The sequence below is a fragment of the Danio rerio genome, chromosome 23, assembly GCF_049306965.1.
Source record: "Danio rerio strain Tuebingen ecotype United States chromosome 23, GRCz12tu, whole genome shotgun sequence".
Lineage (NCBI taxonomy): Eukaryota > Metazoa > Chordata > Actinopteri > Cypriniformes > Danionidae > Danio > Danio rerio.
Genome location: NC_133198.1, coordinates 30,111,829 through 30,133,996, shown reverse-complemented (window position 1 = coordinate 30,133,996; position 22,168 = coordinate 30,111,829). Strand labels below are relative to the sequence as shown.

The window sequence follows — 22,168 nt, the reverse complement described above, 5'->3', positions numbered from 1 at the left end:
ATTTTTACTGTAAAAATGCTCCACACAATTTATTTGTGTTGGAACAATATAAAGGAATTAAGTACATTTATTAGTTTGTACAAATTGAAGTGGATTGAACATAAAACAATTAGGTTGTCTCAAAAAATATTAACAGTTGTGTTTCAGTTTATTTTAAATTGCACCAATGATAAAACTCCACTTTTGTAAGCTGTTTGAACAGAACTGTGTGTAGGTATAGTGTGTTCACAGTCACATGGAAGCGATATAAACATCACAAGTATATCTATTTTTAAATTTAATCACGTTAAAGGTACGATCCATATCCCAACGATTTTGAGGGCCATTGCTACGATTTTCCCTGCCCACCGAATTGATTGACAGGTGCCATGTTTAACATGTATACACATGTCCATAGAAAATTTTTTTGCAAAGAAACTGGGATTAAAACATATTTGACAACTCTTTTTGATCATCTGCACCCCAGTAATTAAGTTAAGTTTAAAACGTTTTTAAAACCATGCATAATCGCTTTGTAATTCTTAATTATAATCACCCTGGCTGCATGGTAACCCAGAAGCAGCTCATTTGGATTTAAAGCCACAGGCTACAAAAACAGCTACAATGCGATCAGACACCAAAACGGGCAGATTCTATATTATATAATAAATAATTACTGGGTATTTTGAGCTGAAACTTTACAGACACTTTCTGGAGACACCAATGGCTTATCTTACATCTTGTAAAAGGGGTAAAGTAGGTGCCATTTAAATAAGTAGTAATTTTTTAAATGTTGAGTGTCAAATAACAACTACAACCTCTGATTCAAATATATATTTATATTTCAGCAAAAAAATTGTAATGAAATTGAATTGAATTTTTATTTGACAGATTTTAGACAAAACTGTAAAAAAATACAAGTATCCCATACATTTTGAAATAAAACTGTCGAGGATAAAAACACAATAAAGCCCTGGGCTTGTTTCCATTGTGTTCCTCCCTTTTTAAAAACAAAGTATGGCTAAAAAAACAGTTAATGCATGAAACAAACAGTACATCCACATTTTTAAACAGGAACAAAACTAATCACAATATAATACATATAAAATAAAGCCTTATGATCCACCATGCAAACTAACTATCCTCATCAAACAACCATCTTTTGATAGCTTTTTTTTAACCTCCTTAAGTCTTTTATTTCCTTGATCGGTTTTGGTGATTTGCTCCACATGATTGCACCTGTATAAAAACCTATTTTCCCCCACCAGACTTCTAAATTTAAATAAACAACTAATAAAATCCCAACTCCTAGTACTATATGAATGCTGTTGCCTGGCCTTTTGAAAATAGTTCACCAAATAACTAGTAAACCACATTATTATTAAACATTTTACATATATGTTTTCCCATTTAAAAAAAACATACTTTTTTACTAACAGTTAACATACCTAATTCTTTAAAAAACTCTTTGCTCAAATGTGCTCTAGGATGAATTTTTTAAAATTATTCGTACTAATTTATCTTGTGGCTTTTGCAATTTTTTCTTTATACTCCGTGAGCAGCTACTATACCAAAATGAGGTAGCACAATCAAAATGGGGTTGTATCAAAGCTCATGCCAATAATCTTAAAGAATGAACATCTAACAGATCAGCTTGCCTAGCTATAAGAACCAATTTTTTTCGACGTATCTTTTAAAAAAAACTTTCTTGCCATAACATCTCCTGATCATTTATTATCTACATAACATCCCAAATAATTTACAAAATTTTTTGACTCAATTATCAAATCATTAATCCTAACCACAAAAGAAACTTCTTTCTTTAATTTCACTATTGATGCAAATAAAATAGCCTCTGTTTTACCTGTGTGTAAAGAAAGGTTATAATCCAAAAATCAGTTGTACAAATTTCTTAACCGTGAACTGAGCTAATATTCAAAATGAAAAGCTGTATGTTTGTTAAAAACATTGAAAAAGTCTGGGAATTGTTGTAAAGTGTTACTTTTAGGTATATTTAGGTACCTTTTCCTTTTTTTCCCCTGTTTTGGCATGTCTTTTACACAGACAATGCAGGACAAGGATAAAATTGCTAATATTTTAATCATTCCCAGAACCATTTGAGGAAATAAAATCACTTTTACTTTTGATAATGATTGGGCTCCATGTTTTCGCTTGCTGGATGGGGAATAATCAGGTAATGAAATATTATTGTATTTTATTCTGTAGTAACTCTCATAGTACTTGCGGTATTCTGTAAGGTAAGAGTTCAACCATTTTCTGCTTTAATGAGAAATTTGATCTATAAGTCTATCTGTCGATTGGAGAATTCTCAGAACAGCATTTTAATGTTGTTGGTAAACCCTAGCCTTACTGAGGTGTATTATCAGTCACCTTTGATGAAATATTGGCATAACTGTCCTTTCTTTAATGTATATTGTGTGGTTTGTGTTGTTTTCTTCATCTTATTGGAGCTAGTCTCTGGAATAAAGAAAATTATATTAAGTAACAACCTATCTATAATCCTTCAGAACACTCTATAGCATCCCAGCAGTGAGTGTTTTATGGGCATACAACTTAGCTTTCCATACCACTGTATATCACTACCAGTATCTTTGTCTGTCTAATTTGGATTAAATATGTGGCAAGTCTCCAGATCACATGTAGATTTCAAATTCATGACAAACATGAGCATTACAGCTGATGGCTGACTGATAAGGGACACCTAGATTGATTGATTGATTGATCGAATGAGCAGAACCCCACTTACATAACAGCAAGCATCAGTGCACCTCTCTGCATTTAGACAAGCCCACGACCTCATTCGACAAACACACTGACCGAGTGCATTGTAGTGCTCCAGTTTTAGACAGAGGAGGGATTTGAACGAAGCGGACTGTGAATCTGAAACCGAAACCAGAGAAAGTAAGACAACACGAGCAGTCCGCCCAGGCTTGGGTGTCCGTATCCAGTGTAGCGTATGGGTTTAAATAGGAACTGGAGCGCTGGAATGGGAGCCAATGAAACTGTAGATCAGCGACTTTCTTCAAACTCAGCCTGCGGGTTTAGCAAGTCCCTATTTCTGTTTTCCTACACAACATTAGACTATTTCTTAACACAGAAGGGTTTATGTGAACTAAAGAAGCGTTAAGTGTGAGGAGAGAAAGCTATAGACTTAATAGGAGGGATTGCAGTAAATGGATAACCTTGATAGTAAAGGCATTGAGATGTGGTTAAGAGTTGAAGCTGCCCCAGCTGTGCTCGCCCTAAACCAATTATCTTTTATAACATCTGCACAGCCACAGCTTCATAATAATAAAAATAGCCACAAAAGCACTCGTGAATGGCCTCATGTTCTCCCTCGTCTTGATGGTTTCACAGGTCCAGTGGTGTGGACGTCGCTCAGGGTCAGTCAATATACAAACTCCATATTCAGAGTTGTGTTAGTAGATCTCATAAATGCAGCAGTACATTGTGGACACATTTTGCTCATCGTGATGGGTCATGGGAGATGTTTGGGTCTTGTGGCACATGAAAGTCATGTGACTTGTTTTATTGTCATATTCATTTTAAAACATTTTTACAATTCGCTTTATAAATTTGCATTAATAACTGATGCAGACTCCTAAATCCTTATTTATGTAAATGTGTTTAATTTGAATTTGTGATCCTGCACCACAAAACCATTCTGATGTTGCATGTGTATATTTTGGGCTATATAACCACAAAAACATTGTATAGGTCAAAATTAATGATTTTTTTTAAATGCCAAAAATATTTAGAAATAGGAGCCTCAGTTGTCTGTGAGTCAGGCCACGATCTGGAAATTCCTGGTTCAAGTTCCACGTTTTTCCCAGTACTGGGTTATGGCTGGAAGGGCGTCCGCTGCGTAAAACATATGCTGAAATAGTTTGTGGTTCATTCTGCTGTGTCTGCTGAAAAAAAATTAATGAATCATCAGAAAAAAGTAAAGATCATGTTCCATGAAGATATTTCATAGTTTAAATATATTTAAATGTAACTCTTCACCAGTAATATGCTTTGCTTCTGTCATTTCATTTGGACAACTTTGATAGTAATTTCCTCAATTTAGTGTATACTTTTTTAAACCCTCAGATTTCAGATTTTTTGGCCAAGTATTGCTCCATCACATCAATGAAATGCTTATTTATTCAGCTTTCAGGTGATCTTAATTTGAAAAATATAAATAAATAAATAAATAAATAAATAAAACGGTCACATTTTACAATTTTGTTGCTGCTAACATATGAAGAGTTCAGATGCAAAAACCTCTAAATGCCTTCTGAAATGTTCTGCTAAAATAACCATTTTTTCAGCTAATATGACCATATATGTGTATATAAATGTGTGTGTGTGTGTGTGTGTGTGTGTGTGTATATATATATGTGTGTGTGTGTGTGTGTGTGTGTATAGATGATTAGCTGATAGCCATGCAATATTAAAGTAATATCAGCACTCATACAGCCTCTTCACCCTTGTGTATTACTTTTCAGCCTCTTCACTACAGTTTGACAACTATTGCAGCTGTTGGGCAACATAATGTACTTTTGAGTTTTTTTAAATGTAGTAATGTAGTTGTTTAGATTGTTTAGATTTATTTAAAATTATGTTTTCGTAAATTTGTGACGTCAGCAGCCATCAGCCTGTCATATTGCCTGCGGTAAGCACTCCTGATGGCTACTTATTCAAAAGTATGGTGGGTGTCTTTATTTTAGTCCACTGTAAAATGTTATTTTTTTAGGCTCTTTCTAAAGGCAACATTACTGATTGGATTTGAAAGTGCTTGTAGTGGAGTATTTGATGGAATATTAATAAACATCCATTTTTTAGAAATAGTTTTTTTTTTATTCAACCACATTACATTGGAACACAATGAATTTATCCGTTCTTGTAAATGCAGATGTGTGGATTCATAACCACTGGTTATCAAAAGTAAAAATTAAATAGATATCGAAGTGGTGTCAAGAAAACACTTTCAAAAAAATATTTTATCCCCATAAAAAAAAATCACTAAATAGGTCTCAGAGCTGCAATATATTAGTAGTATAGAATGACATACTTATCAACTCAGTATACCATTTTAATTTTTAAACTTTCCCCCCCCCATCTTAAAATGTATACGAGACCCAGAAAAGGTTAAGCAAGAAAAAAAGAATGGGGAAAACTAAACAAATAGGACAAAAAAAAAGAGCAAAACAAAAACAACAAAAAGCTTTATTAAAAAAAAAATCTGTCAGATTGGCGGCCTTGCATTTTTACAAACAACAGACACTTTTGAAACAAAAGTGAGCAGATTTTCCATTGTGGCCACGAGGTTGTGTTGATTGTTTCTCTGCATTCAGCAATACTATTTGTGCTTGTTTGAATTGAATTGAACGGTTGGCAATGAAGCCCAGCTCTGTATAATAATAAATCCAAACCGAAGCTGGAGTGTTTTTTTCCTCCATTGTGTCTTTTGACAAACCCCATTCTCATGTGGCCTTGTGTCAACAGCATCGTGTCTATGACAATTACAGTCGCAGTCCCTTTCCTCACAAACCTCCAAATCCTCTTTGTTGTATTAGCAATTTCATCTGACGGTGCTCCAAACAGAGCAGATGCCCTTTTAAATGGGAACAATCATATGGAAAATGACTTGTATGTTGACTGTCATTCTCCGGCTGCATGTTTTCTTCAATGCCGGGCCATTAAGCTATCAAGGATGTGGTTTGGGGAAATGAAACACTGTCCAGAGCCGAAGGATTCCTGCGTGCCGAATGAAGGGAGGACAGACGGAGGGAGGGGTGTATGATAGGATGATGAGGGGCAGACGCGGGGAAAAGCCTGCTATCAAAGCTGAAGGAATGCAGAAGTGGACTGATGAAGTCTGGAGTTCAGACTGGCTTTAAACACCTAATTACAACCAACAGACCAGAGACAGAGAGACACTGTCCATACCATGACCTCCATGTGGGCACTGCTGCTGGAGACTGTCCCGGAGGAGAGGAGAATGAGAAATGAGAGATCTTTTAATATCGCAATCATTTCTTCTGGATGGTGAAAAGATAACAAGGAAATCAATATGAGAAGAAGCTTAAAGGGATGGTTCAATGATCTGTCGTCAGTTCTCGTCTTCGTAAAGCTGAATGACGTTCTTTTGAATTTAAATCTCTGTGTGTTTTTATTAAATAAGTAAAAGGTCAGTGGGGGTAGTGTTGCTTTGGACATTACATGCTTCCATTATTACTGTGCATTTTCATATTTCCTTACTTCAAAAGATATAAAGGAAACTGATGGACGTTTTTCAGAGAGCAAAAAATGCAAAGCACCTTTTAGTACGTAGTAGTTGTTGTATTTTGTTTTAAAAATAATTGTATCATAAGGAAAATTTAACATACAGTTTTAAAAAAATAATAGGTATAGGTGAATTGGGTAAGCTAAATTGTCCGTAATGTGTGTGTATGAATGCAAGAGTGAATCGGTGTTTCCCAGTGTTGGGTTGTGGCTGGAAGAGCATCCGCTGTGTAAAGCATAGGCTGGATAAGTTGGTGGTTCATTCCGCTGTGGCGACCCTTGATTAAAAAAGAGACTAAGATGAATCAATGAATCAATGAATAATAAAAGGGTAGTAAAAGGGTAAATGAGCTCAACTGTCAGTCCAGTTCTCCATAATTATTTTTTTGCTTTATTTTAGATTACCAATGCTATAGTAAATATATAAGTTATAAATAATTGAATATAATATATAAATAACCGTTTCATGGCAATTGTTTGTGTTTTTTCTTTCTTGTTCTCTGTGACAATCACATGCTCACTCATCCATCTACAATATCATGAGTAGAATCCATGTACCACGGTCTGTCATGATCATTAGCTTGCCAAAATTTGGGGTTTGTTTCACCGCCTCCATAGTGTGAGCGAGAGCAACATTCAATAATTATTGATCTGTGGACATACAACTTTTACTAGAGCCCCCATTTAATCACAAAAGCTGATTTATTGTTGCCTTTCTGACAATCCCATTAAAGTGCTGTCTAGCTAATCAAGTCCATTCACTCTCCAGCAGGACTAATCTTTTACAGCACTGCCACAATGAATCCCTTTGGTAACAGGATTGCCGGAGAGTGAGAAGGACTGTTCATCTGCTTTGGCCTGTAAATGGAAAAATAAAGTTTACAAGAGTTTTGTGATTCCGCCCCATCTCATTCTTACATGGTGTTTTTCTCCTAGGGAAGTAACAGACGTTGTGTTATTTGTTATTTAGATCTCTATTATTCTTGTTACGAAGAATTTAGGACGTACATTCTTTTTACTTTATTGCTACATTTATTTTACAGTTATTATAGCTACCAAGACCTTAAATTTACATTACTTTTAACAAAATGTAACAAAAACTTGCCGTTTAGTAGTCGCAGAAAAATAGAGAGAAATATTACATTTATTTTTGTTTCATTTAACAACAACCTGAACTATAAAAGCTACATTTTTGTTACTCAATGTAAATGATGACTGAAAAAAGTACTAAAAACGAATAAAACTAAAAATTCAACTAATTGGCAAGAATAATTCCTCATTTTTGTTTAGTTAAATCACAACTTAAACCATATATTTTTGACTTAAAATAAATTTTGGTAAATTAATTAATTCATTAATAAACTCAACTGCAATATTTTAGCTTACATTAAAAAACTAAAATAAAAAATAATAAAATTATATTGATTCTGATATATAAAAAAATAAATAAAAATAAAAATGCAAACGTATTCAAAGTATTACAAAATGCTGCAATCATTGCACAATGATAGTCTACTATCTTTATTTTTGTTAATCAGTGAAAAATCTGATTAAACTGATTTTTTTTGCTTCAAGAAAATAACAAACATAATTCATGATTTAATTTAGAATTTGTTACTAATAATACCCTTTGCATGGTAAAATCTAGAAGAAAAAAAAAGTGAATCGATAGTCAACTTATTTTATCCCTTGATATAAAACTGAAAATATTTAATAGACATGCTAAATAAAAAATACTTGTTTGTCTGAAAAAAAGCAATCCTAAAGTCAGCTATTCTGCTTTGAAAATGTGCATTCCGGATCAGAATGTCTGTCTTTCTTTTAGTCTCTATAACCCGTCCACTGGCAGTTTACCCATTTATATTTCAGCACTTTGGGTTGCCTTGGTGAAAAATGCACCCCAGATTCAGAGTTATAAAATTCTACTTTAGATGTTTTTTTTATTGAGCAAATTATATAAATATTAATAACGTAAACATGAGCTGAGCAGCATACATTGTAAAACCATGTCCTAACACTAATAGATTTCAGCAACAAGCAATTTGTCTGTCTGCACCGAAACATTTCAATACAACCATTCAGAAGCACAGTTCTAACCTTTGTTTGTTTTCAAGATCTGAGGTGAACTATCTGCTGCTGCTTTCAGTGTGGCAATAAATGTCACATAAAATGATATTCAACAATTGGTAGCATTCAACACTTAAATAAGCACATAATCAGTATCTAAGGTGATCATAGTAGTTTTGGCCAACACAGGCTCATTGTGGATATGTACCCCTGTTTACATTTCTGGAGACTACACAGTGTGAACCCAGAGGCACGTCTGGCTCCATTATGTCTGTAAAATGAAAGCTTTTTATATTGCTTTTGAAAACTATTGGTTGGGTTTAGGCAAAGTCTCTTTAAGGCAAGTCATTTCACTCGGTGGCCGTCTTTGAAATGTCTCTTGGGCAGTATGCCCAGGCATTCTGTTTGAATGGGGAAACATCAAATTCTCCAAAACCGCTTGACAAACTTACGATTAAATTCCATATTACGAATAACCAATAGAATTAAACAAAGACTGTCTATTTAGTTTCATTTCTTAATGTTCGTATCACACAAAATCTGCAGAAACTCATGTTTGGTCAGAGGCCCTCCCCCAGAGAATTGTGATTCTGTAGCGATTACTGATTGGCTCCTGTACTAAAAGGCGGGACTTTATTCGCCATATTGACTGTTACACTTTTCCCCATTCAAAAGTATACGAGTGACATATCTTGTGTATTCTAAAGTCTTTGGTTTAGGGAAAGGGGCTGGTGGGTCATTCGTTTGATAGCAAGCTGGCCGGTTCAGCTGAAGTGTATATTGTACCCTCTGGTAATTTACAAAAGAAGAGAACATGCAAGAGAAATTTGATATCATCAATAAGTGTACACAGCGGCTTCTAGAGGATTTGCAAAAAAAAAAAAAAAAAAAAACGCCAAGCAGACATACCCTTCAGATACATAATTTGCTGCGCCCAAAAATGTAGACCTGGGTACGTATCCGCAGTGAACCTGGGTTGGTTTATACAGTTGTTCAGCCGGGAGAAATAGAAATAGTTTCTAAAATAGAAATTTCAGTTGATGCTTTGGACTAAAACTCCTTTAACATGGAAACGATTCCTTTTGTCGGGTGTTGTTGTGTAGTTATGGTGAAAGCTCGATATTGAGGAACACTAGCTCATGTCTTGCAACCTGCATTTGCATTGAGGCATCAGAGGAGGTATCAAGTGAAAAAGGGTTTTGAATTTGAATTACAATACCTAGTTCAACCACTGGATATCAATCCTTCACACTGAATATTTAACTTAGAAGGCATTTTTGCAGTACAAATCTTCATTGCTTTTGAAAATGTTTCTTGTCAGTCGTTATTGAGTTAACTGCATTCAGACCATGGTGAAGTCATACCTGTGTTGACAGTAAGCCGTTTCTGTGGCCGTTCATTGACCTTGGAGCATTTGTTGCAAAGCCCTTTGTGAGGGAATTGGTTGGAGGGCTTGTGTGTTTGGAGTGTGCAGTATTTACACTCTGATAAGACTCTCCCTGTGATGGTTTAGGTGTGGCAAACTTCACTGCACACGTATCTGGCCCATATACATTCCTCAGTCATGCAGTTATCTGAAGTATTTGGTTGGAGGCAGTGCAGGCTGAGGGCTGTGCTTGGGTGGTTTCCTTCACCATACAGGTTTATAATTGTGCATGTGCGTGTCGGTCTTCTTTTAAGAGCCTCCAGTTTGAGATAAAAAACAAATTGATGCTCTTTTCTGAGGTGCATTGATTTGGTTGGAGGCACAGAAGGTCCACAGGCTAATGAAATTGTACTTTTAAAGCCTTCGTGTTTATCCTGTGTTGGGTATGTTTGAGGGTGAGCTGCAGTTTATGAGTTTTTTTCATTGTGTGTGTGAGGTTTCATCCACTAAATGAATTGAGAATCCAGTTGAAAGGCAATGAAACCTTGTGGAGAAGCTTGAATGAGCTTTATGGCAGAATCTTGACATTACATGCAGTGATGGACAAAGTACAAAAATTAGGCACTTGAGTAAATGTACAGATACGCTGATATAATATCACTCCATTAAGTTTAAATATTAATTCAAATTTATATTAATTTAAATTTGATTAATATCAAAGTACAGAAGTAGGTCATGTTTAATTTAACTTACCAATGAAATTTGCTAGAAAGTTAAAGTCACAGTCTAATAACTCACTGATTTTTCATGGTAGTTCAAGTGAAAACATGTAAAATCACATTCAGATGACAAAACCCATTTACTGTAGATCAGTTTGTAAAATTGTTAGTTGTTTGCTGGAGAATAACTCTGAATGGATCATTTGAATCAGTGAGTAGTTTATTGGAGACTATCTCTAAATGGAGACTATCTTCTGCATGTCCGAATCCACTTTTTCTATTTAAATAAGGAAAAATGCACTTTGCGCCCTGGTGCATAACAGGGTTGTGCTTATTCTTTTGATATGAATGAGTTATGAATGTGTTTTGAGCATTACTTGCATTAAACCAACCAGAGTCGCATCTCTTATTCTCTTTAAAAGTCAGTTGCCTTGTGCCATGCCGCATATGCTATTTACACGGCAGACTTTGTTAGTGCAAAAACTGAATGCTTCACTAGCAAGAAAACAGTTAAACAGACCATCTGCAGCACAATGATGAAGAATGAACCTCCTCCATTCAGCCTCTTTACTTTTTCTTTACTTTTACTCTTTACTCCTTCACTTTTGTGGATAAAGAAACTGAAGACATCCGTTAGCCTAAACATTGAATTTTGTTTGTTAAGCGCAAAGAGTTGTTTCAAAACTATTTCTAACTTCAGTTCTAATTTCTAGCAAACAAATATATGAACAACAATAGTGAAGTGTGGTCAAAAAACTCTGTTATATCCAAACACATGTTCTATTCTTATGCCCCGTAAAGTAATGCATACGACTCAAAAACCTGTTAGATGGACACATCTAAACTTGTTTTTATTAAAACAAACATAAATGCGCATATAATAAATAAAAGCCTATTGCTAATAACATTACAAATGCAAATTGTCATAAATAACCTGAAAATGCCCCACAAAATGAGGCATGGAGGCATGAAGAAGGCATGAAGGCAATGGTTTTTATATCTGTGTGGAAAATAATCATTTTTGTAACATTTTAATCCTTAAATTTTTTTCAAGATATTGATATGAAGCAATGTGTACGCGTTTAGACCTGCATAAGGGCACACCTAATGCGCTTTGCGCTGGACTTTAGACCTGCTTTTAGTTGGTCAATGGTGCTGTCTATTTTAGTTCCTCAAAATAGCAATGGGCCAACAATGTGCCTTAACGCACCTCTATTTTAGACCAGCATGCCAATGAGTCCACAAAGTGGCGCAAATGGATTAACTATTTAAACAACGTGGCGCAAAATGTAAAAATAAGAGTTGCACTGGTCTGAAAATAGCAACAAATCACACCATGCATGTCTTGTGCCTTATTGCACCGGGTGTATGATATGACCCTAACTATAAATAAATCATTTGAATCAGTGGTCAGTTTATCGGAAACTCACTCTGAGTGGATCCTTTGAATCAGTGAGTTGTTAATTTGTTCACAAATATCAGTCCAATTCACAAATGAAATGTTCAGTGCAATTTGTGAACTCATTTAGCAAGTCAAGTGAATGAAATTCAGCTTGTTCAGAGACTTAACACCACTATCTCATCTCTGAACAGGTGGTAATTTCCCCCACCAAAATAAAAAATAAAAAAATAAAACATTTTACTCCGCTTTAGTTTGGAGGTGCAATTAAGTAATAAGTATAGTATTTTATTTTGGAATGTAGGGAGGTAAAAGTAAATTTTTCTGAAATAAAAAATACTCAGATAAACCAAATATACTTAAAATATGTACTTAAATACAGTTTGGCAAAAATACATTTTTATTGTCCACTGCTGTTTAAATCCTTCCAAATAAAGCACCATCTCATTCCTAAGCTTTACAAATCTATAAAATTCTACAGCTTTTGCATCTTTGAAAGAGCTTGTGAATGTGTCGCATCAAATCTGTTGAGGTTATGAAATGGCTAGAGTGAGATATAGGTCTATAAATCCAATGGCGTTATGGAGAGTATCTTTCTGATGAAAAAAGACCTTTCATTGGTTTTGTGGGGTGTTGGTGATTGCACTTTTTGCGTTTTGGTTTCTCTGACCCTCAATGCAATCTGATACGTCCATTGTTCTGCTACGCAGGCTCTATGGAGGGAGTTATTAAAGTAATGTGTAATATTGGCATTTTCCTACTGCCTCTAGCTGTGTTTATATTGCATTATTTTATCGGAGAAAAACCTTTTCAGCCAATTGTGCCTGATAAAGGGCCTTCATATGTGCGTATTGACTCCCTGCTCGTAGTGATTGTTGCTCCTTCCATATGCATACAATGGAAGATGATCGTTAAAGGGAAGTTTGTCCTCAGACATGCAGGGATATCGACCATCATTGCAGACAGGCATGTCGAGTTGCTTGTCTTACAGAGATGCATGCAAATACTGTCTCACGGGCCACTGCGCTGACGCACTGCAACAAGCTCTTCATTAAAGCCATATGCAGAAAAGCTGGCCGTCTATTGATCTGACTGGTATTATAGTTCCTCCCGATGCTTGGATCTCATCTCCGGTGAAGCGTATCGTCCGCCCGCCGCTATTGTTACAGACAGACACTGCAACACGAGCCTACACTGTAAAAAATTTCCAGGTTTTCACAACAAGTTACTGTAATTTTTCACAGTAAATTACATTAGTATCCCTTCACAGTATTTAACTGAAAAATTCACAGTAATATGTTGTATTCATAATTTTATTGTGAAATAACGGCAGGTAGCATGATTACAGCCAATTACTGTGAAAAGGGCTATATCTTTTGCACGTTAGTTATAGAAATTCAAACCTTTTTTTAACTCAACGTAGAAATTAATACAAATGAACTTTTAACAGATAATAACAGAATGTTTTTAGCCCCCAAAACGATTTGGTTACCAACATCTTTTTGGTTGTACTGCACCTTTATTTAATTTTATACAGTTAACATAGAATAGGAAATAATATTTAATGAACAACTGTGTGCTTAGCCAAAACATAATAAACTGGAATAAAAAGTAATTAATTAATGAAACCAAAGACTGTTAAACAGCCAACAATTATTTCAATGTCAGGGTAAATGTCTGCTTTAGACGGTTTCATGAGTATTGGGCACCTGTCATCGCCTGGAGGTCACTAATCTCAGAATTAAATATATATATAAATTATTATTATTTTTTATCTATATAAATAAACCACAGATTAGAGTTTTAAACAACTACATTCTAGCATGAAAAACAGTTAAAACTTCATTTTCGGACGCATATAGAGCCATCGAAGACGGGGCAATTGTCCCAATGTCTAGCCTGAAGACAGGCGCCTCTCGGCGGATACATGAGTAATGAGCGCCGTTACCGCCTGGAGGTCATAGATCTCCGCTACCGGCAAAACACACTTAAAATTACACACAATCTTTACCAACAATCCACAGATTTGAGTTTTGAAGAACTACATTCTCGCATGAAAAAGTGTTAAAACTTTATTTCATTACATATTACAAGCAATATTTATAATATTATGTGCCTTCTCATCCACCATTACAGCTTGATGCAGCTTGGTGCGAAATGAATCCTGGGAGGAAAAAATAATAATTCTCAATACACTCAAAACGAACTTTATTCTTATTGTTGAAGTCAGAGATATGTAATATTTTGAATGGCGAAGAAAATAATTAACTTTATATTTCAATCAATATATTACTTTTGCACTGCTTCGGTTCAGGACTCGTGTGACATTGAATCAGATTCAGATATTTTATCAGACGTGTTCATGAGCTCATAGTCATCAACAAGCAATTCGTGTACAAGCAGTACACGAACCAAGCAATATGATGAAATATTAATGAATTATATGTTTGCGTCTTACAATATTATACAAAACGGAAGGCGAATTCGACTCTTTACTGTTCACTTAAAGGAGCCGAATTCGACTCTTTACTGTTCAGTTAAAAGAGCCGATTCATTGAACAGAACTGACTCGACTCGAACGCAAACAAGCGCCATCACGACAACGCCTGCGTCGTCTCTTCACCCAACGGATTCATCCTCGGTAAGTGTTAAAATATGACTTTTGTCCGTTAAATGATTGTTGTATGTGTATTTCTGTATAGTGCATGTCATTTAACAGGAATTTACCGAGTACTTTAGTTGTACTCGCACGTACAGGGTTTAAGCGCGCCTTTTTTTAAAACAAGAAATTAACGACGCCAGATGGTGATTGTAGTGTTTTCTGAGGTAACTTGTTATTAGCATAACGTTAACGTTAGTTCCTGAAAAAAAGGAAATTTTCTTTAATTAACTTCTTGTTAACTGCATTTTCTGTTTCAGTAACGTTACAAGACTGAAGTAAAGGTGAAATGACTAAAGTTAAGGTACCCAGATAGCAAAATACACTCGGGCCAGTTCCGGCTAGATTGTCGCCTGCCGGAGACTTACCCCTCGGCCCAACTTCGGCTGCCGGACTCGGGCCGGATGCCTGTGGACTCACTGCCCGATTCCGGCCCGAATCAAGCGGGCCAGATGCGGCGGCCGTAAGCAAGCCGACGCTGCGCATCCGCGCTGGAATCGGCGCGAGGGTATTGTGTGCTGCGGCCCGGAGCTGGCGCGACTCCGTATTTATACACCTTATAAAACCTTTTGGTATTACATTGGTACTTGATATATTGTATTACAACCATTTGAATTTATATAACAGCAAACACAGGCTATAATGTAAACACAAAGTGTAAGCACTGCGTTTAACCTTTGAATAAAGTGCAAACTGCATACATATTCTGTAACGAAAATAATCAGACAAATGACAAAATAAATAAATGTTAAACGTTTATTGATTGCAAGAAAAAAATAGTACTAAAATGTTATAAATAATTTTGTAGTGCACAAGAATATCAATATAAAAACAACAATAAAACAACACAAAGACACACAGAAAGATTTAAACAAAAAATCTAAAAATTACACACAAACACAGATGTTTTTAAAACAACCCTGTTTTCCCAATAGACTTGAATTAAAAATTTGTAAAAAACAGCTAAATTTTATATAAACCTAAATATAGAAACCAATTTAAGATATAGCAAGAAACATCTTAAAAATACCAATGACAATCCGTAAAATATCCAAGTCAAACTTGTAAAAAGTACTGCAGAATTCTGAAGAAACATCTTGAAATATTTTTTAATAAAACATTAAAATAATAATAAACAAACAAATATATATATATATATGTATGTGTATATATATATATATATATATATATATATATATGTGTATATATATATATATATATATATATATATATATATATATATATATATATATATATATATATATAATTGCAGAAGTATAAAGTCAAACTTATTTTTAAATAAACTTGAACAAAATCAATTGCACAAACAGCAAGACATGAGTGAGATAATTATACATTTCAGATATATACACGTCTTGTGCAATTTTATATTTATAATTTTATTTGTATTACGTTTATTAAAAATGTATCAAGATGTTTTTTCAGAATTTGGCGCACACACATACATACATACATACCATACATATATACACACACACACACATATATATATACACATATATATATACATTATATATATATAAATGCAAATGAAAGAAACAAATTGTTCAAGTATCAGGGAACATCCTAATACACTTAAAATGTTGTTTAAAAAATAAAACAAAATAGTGATGTAGACATTTGACACATTAGCTTTCTCTTCTTTCTTCCTCCATCCCTGTCAGGGGCAAGTTGTAGCTACCTTGTAATGCATTTTTCCACTTCTTTATCAGTGGCATGGTATGGACATTTGTCCTCACTCCATCTGTGATTAAAAGATAAACAGATAATTAGTAGTGAACAAGTACTAATGTAAAAAAAAGGAAAAATTAGGAAAAAAGTAGGCTACCTACGAAGCAAAAAAAAAAAAAATAAAAAAAACAAATAAACTTAAAACACTTTGAAATTAGGAAGAGCTTGAACTTACCAGTTTCTTCATTTGTTCGGGCTGCTCCTTTAGTTGATTTTCAAGCTTTTCCAAATCAAATTGGCCAAAGGAAGGTCAAATGTTTACACATCTGGAATTTCATCACGTCTGTTTTGGTTTTGTGAGAATCAGGCCCAGCTGCTGCTTTATGACGTTGCATGATTTTAAAACTTCAGTCAGTCGTGCTAAAAAAGAAAAATAAGAGGTTAGTATAAATCAACCTGTAGCTTATTCTCATACAACTTCTGTAAATACAACAGTGGGTTAGACACTGCTGATATTCTCTAGTTGATCTTTACTTTCTAGCTGCATTAAACCTTAACAAATTTAGTGATGTCTTCAATTCTTACAAAGACATCACGAGATGCAATAAGTTCTGTCTTGATCTCAAACTGCACTAGAACAAAGACTGTAAATGTTCATAGGTGTACTGCAGGAGTGTCCAAACTTTTTGGGCCGAGGGCCAGATGCAAAAAAACAAACGTTGTTGAGGGGCCAAATTTTAAATACATCACACAGACACGTGTGTGTGTATATATATATATATATATATATATATATATATATATATATATATATATATATAAAAATACAGTTGAAGTCAGAATTGTTAGCCCCCCTAAATTATTAGCCACCGTTTATTTTTTCCCCAATTTCTGTTTAACGGAGAGTTAAACATTTTTTTCCACACATTTCTAAACATATTAGTTTTAGTAACTCATTTCTAATAACTGATTTATTTTATCTTTGCCATGATGACAGTAAATAATATTTTACTAGATATTTTTAAGACACTTCTATACAGCTTAAAGTGACATTTAAAGGCTTAACTAGGTTAATCAAGTTAACTAGTCAAGTTAAGGTAATTAGGCAAGTTATTTTATAACAATGGTTTGTTCTGAAGACTTAAGGGGCTAATAATTCATAAATAAATTTAAACCGCTTTTTATTCTAGCCGAAATAAAACATAAGTCTTTCTCCAAAAGAAAAAATATAATCAGACATACTGTAAAAATGTTCTTGCTCTGTTAAGCATTATTTGGGAAATATTTAAAAAAGAAGAAATAAATCAATGAGGGGCTAATAATTCAGACTTCAACTGTGTGTAGATAGATAGACAGACAGACAGACAGACAGACAGATAGATCATAACAAGAACTGCTGCTTAATTGAATGCATGTAATAGCGACACCCGGTGGTTATTTATTGAATTACGTTCATTTTTGTATAGCGGGCCAGATTCTATTGATATTTATAAAAAGCCGGGCCGTAGTTTGGACACGCCTGGTGTACTGGAATGTACAGTATCTGTGCATCTTGATGGTGGTCTTAAGATTTCTGCCATAGTCATTGATGGTGATGGTACTTGTGGTGCTGCATTGATTTCTGAAGTCTTCATACCTGCCTTTTATCCAGCCTCTTTGTTCCAAGTAATTTTTCTTCATCACGGTATAGATGTGTCTATACTGTCCCTTAATCAGATACATTTACAAAACAAAACATCACTTTAGTATAGTGCCAGGGCAAAACTCACAGGTTGTAGTAGATTAATGACATAATGTTGACAGTATGTGTTTAAAATAATTGCAAACAAACCTGTTCTGTCTTTAGATGTATGACAGGCGATCATCATCCTCATCTGTCTACCAGTCAGAAATCACAGTTGCGTGTGGATGTTTGAGTCGAGCTTCCTCATATGCATCTATAATAAAACATCACATTGTTGTTAACCTCCCGTAAAGAAAAGTTCAAATCCTGAAATACTATCAAAGTTAATTAATGCATATAATACCTATAGTGTAAGTAATCAGTACACAGAAGGTTGCACAAAATTTATTCTGAGATTCATGCAGAGTGACAGCCTTATGAATCTGAGACATAGATTTGTAAGATGGTCAAGCACATGCATTATTCTGTACCCATGAAGATTAACCTACCATTGTGAAAAATGTTTGATGATGATAGCCAATAACAATAAACCATTTCAGCTGTTTGTGAAGCAATTAGTAATCTAATGTCTGAAAAGCTCAATCTATGTTGAAAATGTATCAGCAGTTTACAGCTTATAATGGACTTTTAGCACACAACTCTAACATGCCTATTCACGTTCAAAAGAGTGTGCCATTGACTTCTTTGGTCGTGATGTGCTGCAAAATGATCTCACTAACCTTTGTTAAACAAGAACAATAAGACTTAACCAACAAATATTGTTACCCATTCATTTAAATCAGAATTTATCACTGTCAATAACATAAAAAAAACATCAAAATCTGCTTTAAGACGTTCAGTTTTACATTAACTGACCATTACAGCTTGAACAAAAGATATAATTGATTCACATAGGCTAACACATATGAATTAAAGTGCACACTAATATATTTCTCTTGGATAATTTAAAGAGAATAGTTAACAGTCGAGTTTCGATCATTTTTCGTGACTAACTGCATAAACAAGATAAACAATAATATTTTATTAATCCAAAACGATTAGTTTTTATTTACACATAATCACAGAATTAATACTGTTGGATAAGTATACGCCTGTACAATGATTTTTTCAACATCCACGGTACTTTATAATGTTAAATCAGGAAAAAACACGTTTTGCCATGTTAATTAATGGATTCGTCTACAGAAACTTTCTTTAACGCAAAGTTAGCATACACACAAATTCGTTTCATGTTTCTTTAAAATAATTAAAATAGTTTTCAGTTACTACACACGTTACAATCTAACATTGTGTAAAAGGAAAAGGAACTTTCAGACGTGTTTGTAACTGTTAGCGTTAGCATACATTAGCTCCAGTCGTGTTTCTTAAAGCAAGTTACATTTCGTATCAAACTGTTTTAAAGTACTAAACGCTGTTACAACCAAACACCGTGGAAATGTTTTAAGCTCTAAATTCGCTAATTATACAGTACACAAGCAGTAAAAAGCTTACCTTTCTGACCGGAATCCACATGGAATCTTTGAAAAATCAAACTTTTTCTTCTTGTGATCTTCGTGCCATGGTGGGTGACAACCAGCTTTTTGGAGCATTACCGCCACCGTCTGGATTGGAGTTTGGATCAGGAGTTTAGTTTAGTAACGCATGTGTTTATTATGAAACCAACTTCTGCTTAAAAAAAAAAACCAGTCAGCACAGGAGCGTGCTATCTCAAAAATAAGTGAATTTTACATAGTTTTTCTCTAGATGACATGTATAATCTATTTATAAATAATATTGTTTTGTTTGCGTCTAAACATTGCGACCATCCACACTAAATATTCTTTTTTTTTTTTTTTTTTTTTTGCTATCGTACCATGAATATTTTCTCAAATTATCATTAAACGTGGAGCTAACAGATTACTTGATAAAATAAGAACTTAATCAGTTGCCATCAGCCGAGTCCTTGCCAGAAGCGGCCAGGACTCTACAGACAGAATCGGGCCGGATATGGTTGACCGGAATCGGGCCAGTGCTTTACAGCCGCATCACAACCGCATGTGCGCGAGCGAGCTGCGGGCCGCACTCGGCCCGGATAACACTCGCCGATGCCGAGTCGGAGCCGGAGGCGCCGGAGGGCAGCCGAGCTCGGGCCGATTACTGCTTGCTATCTGGGTAAGCTCTGACCTTCACTTAAGTTAACGTTACGGTTACGTTAGTCACCATCATGTACGTTAATTTTGTTCACTGTAACGTTAACGTTAAGTTAGTTAAATGAACTAAACTCATTATAAAACAAGTCTTAACTGTTTTATTAAATGAGGCTTATAATACAATTCAGTTGTATTATTTTAAACTAACACTAACACAGTACATATTGTATTTCTCAATGGTGTTAATGCAGTGCTAACATTTACTAATGAGAACTAATTGTTTATGTCACTAACTGTAGATTTTATTTTTTGGTGTTCAGGTGTACCTGATAATAGCTGAAGTGTGAGGTGAGTAAATTCTGAGCACACAAATATAACCTAAATTCATTAACACAATCTAAACCTATATATATATATATATATATATATATATATATATATATATATATATATATATATATATATATATATATATCTAAACCTATATATATATATATATATATATATATATATATATATATATATATATATATATATATATATATATATATATATGGGTATGTGTGTGTGTGTGTTAGGTTGAGTCTTATTCTACTCTTATTATATTCATATTTTTTTTGCAGCCACAGCCATTGATGTTGAAACACTGATGCTACCAATCACCCCTCGCTTGATTATTAAAGGTAATGTTGATGCCTTCCTCATTTTTATTAGATTTTTAAATGTCAGGTTTTTCACAGATTTGTTGTGAGCAGTTTCTTGTACACCCTCTTTTTCTTCTTCCAGAAGTTCCACCAGTACCTCCAGTAGTAGTAAATATTAGACAAAGATTTTCTTTAACTATAGTTTTTATTTTTATTAGCAATTTTACTGGGCATGTGTGTTTGTTTGCTTGGTTTTTAATAGGCAGAGCATGGAATGTCAACTTTGTTTCTACAAACAAATTTAATTATTCACAAACACCTCTAATTTAGTCCTTCTTTCCCCCTTTTAGTCTTATTCCTTGGAGGGTCGAGTGGTCATGGGACCTCACCTGGGTTTCACAACTGACTTTGGATCTGGTCTGAAACTGAAGTATGCTGAAGATGCCTTTTGCACTCTGGAATTTAAGGTAATGTCTACAATAAATATTGTAACTGAGAGCTTGTTTTGGGGGGTTAAACAAGGAATGTATAGGAACACAAGTCATGACTCCCCTTGTCCCCTTGTTATAAAGGGCCGTGTTGCAGACACAATTTGTTTGTCTGTGCTGGAGACCTGAGGGGAAGCTGTCTTTAAAAGGATGGGGCTCTTATACCATATGTGAAGTTACCTATTCAGGTGAGTGGATTACATGCAAGTCATTGCAAATGCATAAATAGTGGGAAATTTTTACTGGGCAGCACAAATTAAGTGAAACTCAAAAAACGTTTAAAAATATTTGGAATATTTGCAAAAAACTTGATTGAAATGAATACAACACAAGTGCTGTATCACTTCAATCAAGTTTTTTTTGCAAAATTTTCCTAATATTTTAATCATGAAAAATTAGCTTGATGCAAGAAAAATCCTACTAGTGTTCAAGAGCAAGTGCTGTGATGCATGTGTTAACTTTGCAATAAGTGTGAACTCAGCATTAGATTATAGTCTGTAAACAGAAGGTGTAAATCAAATCAACTGTTTTAAAATGCTCTGCCTAGGTCATTAAAACCACTATTTGTTGTTGGACTGTTCTTGATTGTGTGTTTGTGATGGAAATGTTTTTCAGATGTTTTGTTTAAATGATTGCAGTTTGACTGAGCTACAGTATTGTCAGCATGTTTAAACTGAGCAAACAGTAATTTTGCTCTGTAGTGCAGCAGTAGTGTCCCAGTAGTGTTGTATGAAGCTAACTGTTTGTCTGCCCTTTTGCTTATAGGTGCTTTTTGGGCACCAGTTTGGAGATGGAAGACAGACGAAGTCAAAGAAGCAGAGAAGACACATCAACCAGCAAGTGTGTAAAATTATCAGGAAAATAATTGACCTTGAATAGACGACTGCCTAATTTAGCAAGAAGTTTTTTCTCTCTCTCTCATGTGTATATATATATATATATATATATATATATATATATATATATATATATATATATATATATATATATATATATATATATATATATAAATATATATATATATATATATATATATATAAATATAATGAGA

General features: G+C 34.3%; 1 protein-coding gene and 2 long non-coding RNA genes across 9 annotated transcripts in view; 2 read left to right on the top strand and 1 right to left on the bottom strand.

The window, feature by feature from the left end:
* Nucleotides 1–22,168, top strand: part of fignl2 (fidgetin like 2) — a 113,573-nt gene that overhangs the window by 31,174 nt on the left and 60,231 nt on the right. The window contains exons 1-6 of one of the 7 annotated variants that reach the window (XR_012398356.1): nucleotides 14,388–14,462; nucleotides 20,306–20,333; nucleotides 20,609–20,668; nucleotides 20,980–21,096; nucleotides 21,202–21,305; nucleotides 21,883–22,014. The exons of 4 other annotated variants lie outside the window; for them this stretch is intronic. The gene's annotated coding sequence lies outside the window, so the exon portion shown is untranslated. Of the gene's footprint in view, nucleotides 1–14,387; nucleotides 14,463–14,769; nucleotides 14,785–20,305; nucleotides 20,334–20,608; nucleotides 20,669–20,979; nucleotides 21,097–21,201; nucleotides 21,306–21,882; nucleotides 22,015–22,168 lie in introns of those variants that run through there. 2 more of the 7 variants (XR_012398357.1, XM_073938527.1) reach the window with 2 other exon arrangements.
* Nucleotides 14,765–22,014, top strand: LOC137489132 (uncharacterized). Its single transcript, XR_011008483.2, has 6 exons — nucleotides 14,765–14,784; nucleotides 20,306–20,333; nucleotides 20,609–20,668; nucleotides 20,980–21,096; nucleotides 21,202–21,305; nucleotides 21,883–22,014. It is a non-coding gene; the product is annotated as an uncharacterized lncRNA (long non-coding RNA).
* LOC137489131 (uncharacterized) lies at nucleotides 16,500–19,402 on the bottom strand. The gene is made up of 4 exons (XR_011008481.2): nucleotides 19,348–19,402; nucleotides 18,004–18,109; nucleotides 17,809–17,879; nucleotides 16,500–16,592 (listed from the first exon to the last, which is right to left on the bottom strand). It is a non-coding gene; the product is annotated as an uncharacterized lncRNA (long non-coding RNA).